This window comes from Egretta garzetta, unplaced genomic scaffold (assembly GCF_000687185.1).
Source record: "Egretta garzetta isolate BGI_Z169 unplaced genomic scaffold, ASM68718v1 scaffold441, whole genome shotgun sequence".
Lineage (NCBI taxonomy): Eukaryota > Metazoa > Chordata > Aves > Pelecaniformes > Ardeidae > Egretta > Egretta garzetta.
In genome coordinates, this window is record NW_009258757.1 from 216,259 (window position 1) to 226,013 (window position 9,755).

The 9,755-nt window shown below is 36.6% G+C and overlaps 1 protein-coding gene across 3 annotated transcripts in view; it reads right to left on the reverse strand.

Annotated features, from left to right (window-relative positions):
- PTK2 (protein tyrosine kinase 2) overlaps positions 1 to 9,755 on the reverse strand; it is a 233,240-nt gene that overhangs the window by 103,178 nt on the left and 120,307 nt on the right. Inside the window, exon 1 of one of the 3 annotated variants that reach the window (XM_035888980.1) lies at positions 821 to 889. The exons of the other annotated variants lie outside the window; for them this stretch is intronic. The gene's annotated coding sequence lies outside the window, so the exon portion shown is untranslated. Of the gene's footprint in view, positions 1 to 820; positions 890 to 9,755 lie in introns of those variants that run through there. 3 annotated transcript variants of the gene reach the window in all.

A 9,755-nucleotide genomic window follows, 5' to 3' on the forward strand; every position in this document is an offset into this window, starting at 1 on the left:
TATTTATTTTTGTGTTTAAGCTTTGGAAGGTATACAAAGAGATTATAAGATTCAGAAGCCTGTGGCCATAATCTCTTGAGGTCTAATTAGATTGAGCAGTGTCCTATTATGGATAGCAAAGGTAATAAATTGATAGAAGGAATTAATTTTATCTTGCTTTTTTCAGACACCTGTCTGCACACATTCTTTAAATTTCAGTAAGTCTAAAGTGCAGGGGGAAAAAAAAAAAAAAGAATATTCAATTTCTACTCCCAGGATACTAATGAGAACTTCTCTTATCACCTTTACTTTTTCTTGACTATTCTCTTTGAGATGGCATTAGATCAATGCATGAACTAATGCTCATGCAAAGATTAGATAAGAATTTTGCAAGAGGTTCAGCATGAGCTGCATAACCTCCTAAGGAAAAAGCCTGAACAAATATTAAATGGAAGAGACACAAGAGATAATTTAATGGTAATTAAGTGCAGTGCCGCAGGGCAACTGAATAGTTTTCCTAGAAGTCTTTTGTGTTTGCTCAATTATTACTTTTATTATTGTTGTTGTTAAAATTGTGAAATGGGAGAAATGAGAGTATTTTTGTCTGTTTAAGAGAAAAAAGGCCCTATCTTGAAAAGCATTAAAGCCTATATAAATACAAAGACACAAAAATGAAACTCTGACAAATTTAAAGAATTCTACCAGGTTTTTTGTGTACTATGAATTCAGAAGTATGTTAAGAGGGAGGATGACTCTTGGTGCGTAGGTTTTGGAGATACTGTTAGCTGTGTTACACCTGCAGAACTGCCCTCCTTGGTGGTATGTGCAGACCTTTACTTACGGCTTGGAAGTTCAGTTAACAGTATGCAATGCCTGGAGGAAGGCTGAAGAGTACGTCATCAAGATATATATACTCTTCAAGCAGATGAGATACATACTCTTCAAGCAGATCAAGTACCACTGCTGTTGTTCTGCTCCCCATTTTAATTGTTCAGAATGGGATCTCTCCAAAGGCTAAATCAGAAAAAAATTGTAGGATGCTATTTAATATACCTTGATTTTACCTAGTTTGTACGAGAATGCTAATTTATATAAACTTGTCACGCAAACCAGGTTTTGAAAAAGCCACCCCAAAAAAATCCAACTGGCCAAACAAGAAATAGCAAATTACTGATTTCCACCAGCCCAATGAAATCTTTAAAGTATTCCTATAAACCTGTGTGGCACCGCTTCAGTTCCACCACATACGAGTGACCAGATGCTCTGGCAACGATAAGACAACACAAAGCCCGCAGTTATCTCAAATACTTCATGGTCACAATGTTTTAGCAATAAAAACGCATGAAGATTAACATGGCAAACATTTAAGATTTACACTAGGATTATGAATTCAAGTGTTGTATTGCTAAAAGCCTATAGACTTTTTATTTGGTAACAATCAAAATCCCAAAATATTATATCTTAAGTGAATCACTTTGGCTTACGTTGCCTACAACACGCTTGCTTCCACTTACCCATTTTGCATTCTAGTAGAACGTACTTATCTGAACTTCCAAAGAAAAATATATTGGAAAACAGTTTAAAGGATAGAGACAAAAATAATTTCTCGCTGCAAACTGTTTCAAGCACCTTTTCCCTCTGGGTTTTTGGGGGTTTTTTTTTTGGTAAATGTTCTAACAAGTTTAGATCAGATTTACAGTCAAGCAGGTGTGCACTTTGGGGGTACAAAGGATTAGTGTATATAAGTTCCATTAAACATGGTATAATGGAAATGCAAACTGCTTCAGGCTTCTGGATGAGCACTACTACTATGTCAGTGTTAGAAGTAACTGTACTTGCATTTGCTCATTCACAGGCTGGCAAATAAGAACCAAAGTGTGACCTACGCTTCACATTTGTAGTTAACTTCTTGGTCACGACAGGTACAAACAGTCTGCTACAAGGAAGGGATGCAGTACGTGGAAAACATGAATGCCAAACATAAATGAATCTCTCTGAGGTAGGGAAAAGAAGTCTTTTACATGTCCTGATCAAGTAAAAAGTGAAATAAAACTGCCACCCCCCCTAACATACACTGCTGGTGTTCAATGAATATGTGCTTAGACAGAGCAGTAGTATTTATAAAACAAGAATTTCAAAGTTCAACATAATCCTATGCCATGATGTATTTCCTTACATAGTAATGTCCTGATATTCAGCAATAATTCCCATTGCTTATTTACCTTCTATTCTCACCAATATTTTAAAATATTTTTTTTATTCTTCACTGGTTCACCAGAACAAAAATCTCTCTTATGTCTCTAGTTTTTTGAGCATTAAAAGTTCAAAGACACTCTTAAATCATAAGAAAAGAAAGGAGGTGAACACTGAACCATGGACTAATAAGCTTTTCCCACAAGGAAGACAGGCACATAAACAAAAGCCCAGTTTCATCTCTGATGTCAGACTTGTAAAATATTTGTTTTTTTACTTGAACGGGCAAATTACTAACGGTATAACTTCTAACTTTCCAAAATTTACTAGAAAATAATAGGCACTTTCCTAGCTATATAAATGGCTAGCAAATTCCAGCTGGTACAATTTAAAATAAAAATTGGAGACAGAAGAAAGCCCATGTTTGTGAAGATGGAGAAATTAGAGAATAGCCCTACGCTAGCACACATGATTTAAGAAGAAATCTATCACAGGCCTTGTATTTTATATACCAGCTGCTACTTTCAAAAGCCATCTGCTTCATTTTTCTGCACACGATTTTTTTATGCAGCTGCAGTATTTCAGAAAAACGTTCGCTCCGGCTGACAAGCCATCTTGCCAGTGCAGTTCATAAAAACACCACGCTGGATTTAAATTTCTTTATTAAGAACAAGAGTAAAATCATTCTGAACTTAGTCCTGAATGCTTTCCAGGAGTTTAGGGATTTAAAAAAAAACCCGCTTGCTCTGTCTTAAAAATATCTTTTAGGTTTGAATTTGTTTATATCCTTAGAAATTATTAAATATAATTATCAAACTTTCTATTGAGTTTTCTTTTCAAGTGTAACTGCTGTGGAAATTCTTTAGCAACAGTACTGTCAAATGGTGTCTCAAAAAAAGGCAAAACCAGTAATTAGCCACTACACTGGCTTTCCCAGCTCATTTAATGTTACCAAGAAATTTCCCACAGGATAATCTCCAATTTTTCAGGAGGACAGTTTAAAAATATGCAATCTATTTCTCTTGCTTTACTTTCAATGTCTATGACCTACTTACACAACTTAGTCTTTTTTTTAAATTTCCCTTCAAATTGGCATTGCTTTGAAAACCGCATTTAAACAGCACTTCAGTGATTAAGTATCCCCCTGAAGAGTTAAGTGCATAACCAAAAAAAAAAAAATCACCACTACAACATATAAGATATTTAGATATACAAACAAAGAAGCAAACTGTCTTCTGTACTCCATTTAGTAAGCAGCATAAGAATTGTAATTATAATAGTTTAACGAAGCATGGAAAACAAAGATCCGCATTACATTGTTTTCTCCTTATCCATTTGTTCTATCCAGATATTTTTAGCTGGTGTTTTTTTAATATTCAGAAATGATGTACTACTACTTAGTGGCATTTATATTAACAAACACATCCTCCCTCTTGCCCTGCCTGTGATAATTATTTATAATTTCTCCTTATTTATAATTTCTCCTTATTTATAATTTCTCCTATATCCTCCTAATTATTTATATACTCTCCTATATATTCTTCTACTTATATATTCTCCTAACAGCTCAGGTGTGTTCTAGTACTTGCTTTTAAACGGTCAAGTTTCTAATACCTCAGGTATTAGGTATTTTGGGGTTTGGTTTTGGTATGGAATAGCTCACTCTCAGCCACCACACAGAAATTGCTCATCAGGATTTTTGTTTTACACCAACACACACCACTTCTGGTGACATTGGTCCTACAAAAGACCAGTGAAATTTTTCCTGTAATTTTACCAATTGGTGTAACATGAAAGTCCAGAATACCTTAATATATCCGTTGGATATCTGATCTTCAGCAACTACTTATGTGACTAAGGCAATGACTGAAGCATATAAGGCATTTATTTTCCCCACAACTTCACATTCAAAACGAACCAAGTGGCTCTGTGTTCAGAGCACTCCTGTTCAGACTGCGTTTTGTTCCACGCTTGCAGCAGGTACCACACGCAAGTCCACCATGATCCATGACACAGCTCCCCCGTGGTACCCTATCAAGCACCGTTATCTCAAATGTTCTGTAATCTGGCTTGGGTTAAACACACCACAGAAATGCTGTAGCAAACCCTGGGACAGATACATTATTAGATGAACACAGAACAGTCACCCCATATAATTCGTTCTATCTGTAATCACCAAACTACAAAAGAAGATGGTTCCTCCAACTTTTCACAGCAGACACAACCCTCATTTACCAACAGCAGGTTCCCGCAGGACACTGAATTTTCTTCACTACAGAATCAGAATAAACAACTTGAAAGAGTAGGGTCCCAACCCACATTACTACAGCTTCAGAAATTGTACGCAAAATTAACCCTCAAAGATTTGTGCCTCATCTGCTCTGAACGAAGTACCATATGCACAAAAGCCCAAAGCATGCTTCTAATGTCATCAGTATTTTTAGGAGCCACCTTAATGATCCTAACAGTGGTTTTTAAAATATGCACAGGAGGGAAACACATATGTGTTTCCACCCCTATTTACCCATCTGATAATATTAGACTTATTATTGAAGATAAGTCTACATTAGGGAAAATTAAGGCTTTGGCTTTTTCTATTGGAGTTAAAAGCACCGATTCGGTATCAGGATAACATTCATTTGCCATCTGCCCTCAGCTGCTCCTCCTCTTCGTCTTCCCAAGGTCACAGTCTCTAAATTATCTAGAGGTGAACTTTGACATCTCTAACTAATTTTGGAAGCTCTTCTGTTAATAATAAGGGCATTAGGGATGGGGTGTGGGGGGGAAATCAACTTCTGACGAGGCATTGTTAGGGACAGAATGGCTAAAAATGATCCCTTCTGTCCGAGTGGGCTGATCTCCAGATGTCACTGCAATATACACTGCTGCTGCCTCTCAGATCTTCGCTAAAGTAGGCCTATACTCTTGGGAGCCATATAGTACTCAACCTACTAAACATGTGCCTTGCTAACAGCTAATTTGATACTTCTCCTCTCCAACACAGAATTTTGCGTTTCCAGAACAAATGAGTCCAAGCATCAGCGTAACTTTTTTTTTTTTTTTTTTGTCTGACACATGTTATATACAACCTAATACGCTAAGCAGAATAACAATTTTTTCAAGATTACTAACAGAGACATATCCGTGCATCAGTACATGGAAACCTGTCCTGAGCATTTTAAATTTAGCACCTTGAATTAAGAGTAATTTCATATACGACTGCAAGAAAGCCCACAAACACTACTTTCACCACTCTGGTTGACAGGTGGAAATTTCAAATCAAAGGAGCCATTTTTCCTTGGACTGAGCTTAGCTGACGATTTAAGAAGTATTTAGGAGTATCAGTATGTTTTGCATTCCTATCATACAGTACTGCGAACGGAAAGCAGACATTTGACACGGAACATTTGGAAGTTACCAAAGTAACTACACAACGATACAAACAGCAAGGTTTACAAGAATGTCAGCATAGCTTTGAGAAAGCAAATCAACCTTTATAGTTAAAAAATGAGTACTTTACGAGGAACTGTGACCTTCAGCAATTTCAAGAAACCTGTAAAGGATATCTCACTTATAATTATTTTACAAGCTGTAAGGAGCAGACAGGTGACATTCAGTTTGATTTATATTTTTATAATTTTTAATTTTTTTTTTAAAATATCTTTAAAGCAGCTGCAATTCTTACATTTATTACCACCTCCCTTTAGGGCACAGTTTATGTGTCAACCCTTAACTCTTCCTGAAAGATCTTGGTTTTATTTTTTGTTTTAAACAGGCTGCCAGTATCAGGAACGATGCCAGCTTTTCTCCCTATGTCCTTGATTTTCTTCAAAGCTCTTCCTGACAAAGTCATTTGCTTTAGGTCTCCTATTTTTATTACGATATAAGAGATGTTGTTATTTAATTAGGTTAAAGAGTCTAATTCCCAGCCTCCACTTCAAATTATATCTCATGCACCTACGCCTAGTAAAACTTTAATCACTAAGTTATTACAGTAATTGCCTGGACTTGAAATTTCATACATATTGGGGGACAGTGTTATAAAAATAATTTAATTTCCATGATGCATTTATCTGCCACTATATAAAGAGTTTTAAATGTTTATAAAAGATTTTTTAAATTTTCATTTAGGGAAATACTTTTAAGTGTTTTCACAGACTCTACAGAGACAGAGGAAAAAAGTGCCATTTGTCCACAAGAAACTTTGCCTCCTCTCTCTTCAGAGAATTTTTTTTTTTAAGAAGAAGAAAACAAGTATTACTTTCCTCTTCTCTTTTTAAAAACAGTTTTCTTATGAAAATGAACCTGCATTGTACCTGTCTGGTGAAACACAGAATCCAGCTCAATTTTTGCAGATCATCATTTACCTGCCCCAAGTTTGAGATCATCCTCTCTCTGCTTGCAATTCCTTCTCTTGCACATTCCACAAACTTTGGCTCATTTTAAAAAGCAACCCCAAAACATGGTCCAGTCCTATGGTCTCTTTTTATATATATATCTCTATAACAATATATATAAATATAAAAAAATATATATGCGTGTGTGTGTGTACACCTCCAGGGAGCTCCATGCTGTGGGTGAAACGAGGCAGCATAGAGAAAAATTCTACACTGATAAAAATGACTTTTTCTTGTTCTTCAGGATCTAAAAAACCCCAAAAAGTTTCTTTAAAAGTCTTCCGTTTGAAGCACAAGGACAGTAACAATGGAACAGCTGATGCTTGAGAACTGGTTTCACCCCCCATCTCCCCCCCCATACAGATGCTTATTCCCTTTTCATCAAGGGATAAACCATCTCCAATTACCGGGGGCTAACATGTTATTCAAGGATAAATGTGTGCAGGCTCTTGTCCCACACTAAAAGGAAGGCAATTCAAGCAGCTTACGTCTGATTCTCATTATATGAATGTTTTTAAAAGCTGTATTCTATCCTGATGTGAGATATGGCTTTCCTTCCTCCCTCAGCTATAAAGGGAGAAGTCTGTTCCCTTTATTTCTACCTCCCAACAGCTTTGTCACTGCAAGAGAGGGAAAGGAAGACACTCGCAATGAATTTCACCAACACTCATTTAAAGCAACTGGAAACACTCCCAAAAAGTACAAAAAAATGTGAAGTATAATTTTCATTACTCAAAAAACGCCTTTTTAAATTCTCCTGTACCCTTACGCCTGTTTCCTCTGAAGTTTTCTTGAAAAATGGTAACAATTCGTATAAGAGATAGGAATCTTTATTCTTTTGAGTTTACAAAACAGTCTATTGAACCAAAAAAAAAAAAAAAAAATAAAAAGGAGGTTACTTACAGTGTTTTTACTCAGCAATCTTAAGGTTTTGGGGGTGGGGTTAAGAGTGCACTTTGGTTCAGATTTGGGTATCCAACACAACAGAATGCCACTGAAGGCTGGCACAGCCAGCATCTGCCAACTGTGCAGACAACCATAAATCTGGCGTTTCCCGATTTAGTTTTTTTTTTTAATACTTTAACCTCACAATTCAAACAACACTGGGTGGGATCCAATTTGCCTAATTCGGCTGAAATTGTAAGCAGTTCGGCCCGGGGGAATAATCATACAGTCAACGCAATATCACCACCTAAGTGGTGAAAAAAGAGAAGACCTGTCATCCACTACCTTTGATACCTTCCAAACAGACCAGTAATAAAAAAAAAAAAACAAAAAAACAACCAAAAAAAAACCCAAACCCCAAAACCCAACCAACCAAAAAAAAAAAACAACAAACAAAACACACCCCAAAAAAGGACCCAATTCTAGCATTAGTCTGTCAATCAGAGCTCTCAACTGGGCCGTAAAATGTCCTGTCTTGAACACACAACTCCTCCAGTCAAGGGGAACAGCCTAAGCATCAGCCTCTCCCCCATCTCAAGCCTCAAATCCAAAGCACAGCCTGAAACACAGATGCTTCAATGAACAGCACGGTATCAATATTAGTATAACTAATTCTGACATTACAAACAAGTTGCATGGTTCCCCTCCCTCAGACACACTAATTTTAATCTTGTGCTGTACAGATTGCAAACCAGGGGCACTCTTATGAAAAGTCTCGTTAAGTGCCCTGCTTTTATACGTCCAATTAGAACAGCTTATGCCTACTGCAGATGGCAGAATGACTGCCACCGATTACAAACGACTGTAGGTCAAGCTACAAAGAGTTCTGGTCATAGGTTCTTGATTTGTTCAAAACTCCTGGAAATAAAGAATATCCAAAACAAAGAAAGGTCACAGCATCCTTAAAATAGTCAAAAAAAAGAAGGAAAAAAAAAAAAGATTTCACATACTCAGTCCAAGCTGAGAAGACTTAAATGCTTGCACCAATTTATACAGGGCAATGCACTCATTGAAGTGAATAGGAGTAGTCAAGCATGTGTAGTTACAAACGCATGCCAGTTTTCAGTTTAACAGCCTGGTAATTGTGGTTTGGGTTAACCGTATGAATAAAGTGCGTCTGTTGACAGCGATTAAGGTAACATTTTCTTATCTTTACAAATGTTCTGTGCTTTTCTGGAAGATGAAGATCACTTGAGGACTGTCTCAAACTTTCAGCTGCTTTTTCCACAATACTGCTGCTCTGCAACTTAAATTCAAGAAAATAATTACATTTTTCTAAAATCCATGGGACAATTCATGGGTGACAAAGATCACCATATTTCTTCTCCCTGAACTTTTTAATTTCATGCTGTACATTTTTAATACGTCAGACAACACGCGTTTAGATTTTATCAAGTTAGCAATAGGTTCTCGGCCTCATCTTGAAAAGAAAGATTTAGCCATGGGCAGCTTCTGGTCCTCAAAAATCTTCTCATTTATTAACACACGCGACAGCAATGTATTTGACTTTTACAACTACAAAAGCCAATTTGATTACAAAAGTGTTATTCTGTAGGATTTTTTTAAAATTCTGTAACTGGGTCCTACCTCTAACATAGTTATTTCTCTGCAGAAAGCTCAAGGTAGCTATGTATGTATGTATGATTTATGTACATGCTGTTGATCTTGCCTATATACAGTATGATGTGTCTGACTGTGAAAGGTGAGCTGTGGTTAGCAAGAGAGGATGTTAAAATGTTGTGGGAATGACAATCAGAGAGGAACAGAATGTGAAAAATCATCTTTCCTTGTTTTAACACATCCCCCTATGTTTTAGGTCTGTTTTATGATGCAGCATTATTGCTCAAATTCTTTTCCTGCCTTCTTTTCATAAGTCAGTGGGGTTGCCTTAACACTTCACCAGATAAAAGAAATTGTCCTAATTTATTCAAGAGGCCAAGTGAGACTTAGGGAGCAAAACAGAATCATGGACAGAGAAAGACAGCTCTGAAATGTTGTGCACCTGATTTCCATGATAATGGAGACCCAAATACCTTGCAGCACCCCAGAATGAAGAACAGTGACTTTTGAAGAACTGCATTTAGAAATACCTCACCATAAGGTGGACACGGAAGGAGAAGAGAAAAAAAAAAAAAAATGTATGGTGTGCAGAGCACAAGAACCTCTGATTTTCATTTTACGACAGAATTAGGATTCAGGGCATTGTCAGATACACGCAGCTGTCATTTTTGCCTATCAGTT